Genomic DNA, 794 nt, shown 5'->3' with positions numbered 1-794 from the left:
TTGGGAAATTGCAAAGAAATTGCAGCATCAAGAGCATGAGAATGTTCCACATTTATGAGATATGTTTATATTTGTGGTTACAGCTGTTAAGGCACTGCTTGCTCAGTGGGTGGGAATGTGGAACTGAGAGCTGAAATGCCCTTGTGCATATTTGCTTGTTCAGCAAACGGAAGTATTGCTATTGCTGATCGGTATTCTTATAGAAACTCACCTACAAATTAAGAAAACAGATCATAATATCCTGAACATATATTTTTCTTGATTTGATACATTTATTAAAAATATAGACTAAAGGTGCCATATTTAAATGTCATTGTTGTGTGGTTATATACTTGATTTCCACAAAACATAACTATTTTTAAGAAACTCTTTACAAATAGACTCCTGACAAAAGTAAAAAGGTCAACAGAAATAACGTCAAGAAAAGTGCCATTTCAAGCATAATTCTGTAATAAATAATACTTGCTAGAAGATGGAGTTTGGCATTATTGAAAATAATATTTATATTATTTTCATATCGAAAATAATGTCACCAACATTCATGAAGTTTGAATATCGTAGGCATGAGCGTGTACTGTGACTATAAGAAGTTTTTTCATACTTCCTAAATCTTATTATATTTTAGCTACAAAATCAGTCACTAGCGCCAAATTTGTTCTAAAGTAGAATTTTTATGTCTATCCATACATCTTTCTGAGTCTGTTCATTTTCAATTAGAGGGAGGAACCATAAACACGTTCTTCTTACTATGCATTCCCATGTGATGCCAAATCATCATAAGCTGTCCAATTTCT

This window comes from Tamandua tetradactyla, chromosome 3 (assembly GCF_023851605.1).
Source record: "Tamandua tetradactyla isolate mTamTet1 chromosome 3, mTamTet1.pri, whole genome shotgun sequence".
Lineage (NCBI taxonomy): Eukaryota > Metazoa > Chordata > Mammalia > Pilosa > Myrmecophagidae > Tamandua > Tamandua tetradactyla.
This window is presented reverse-complemented; position numbering follows the sequence as displayed.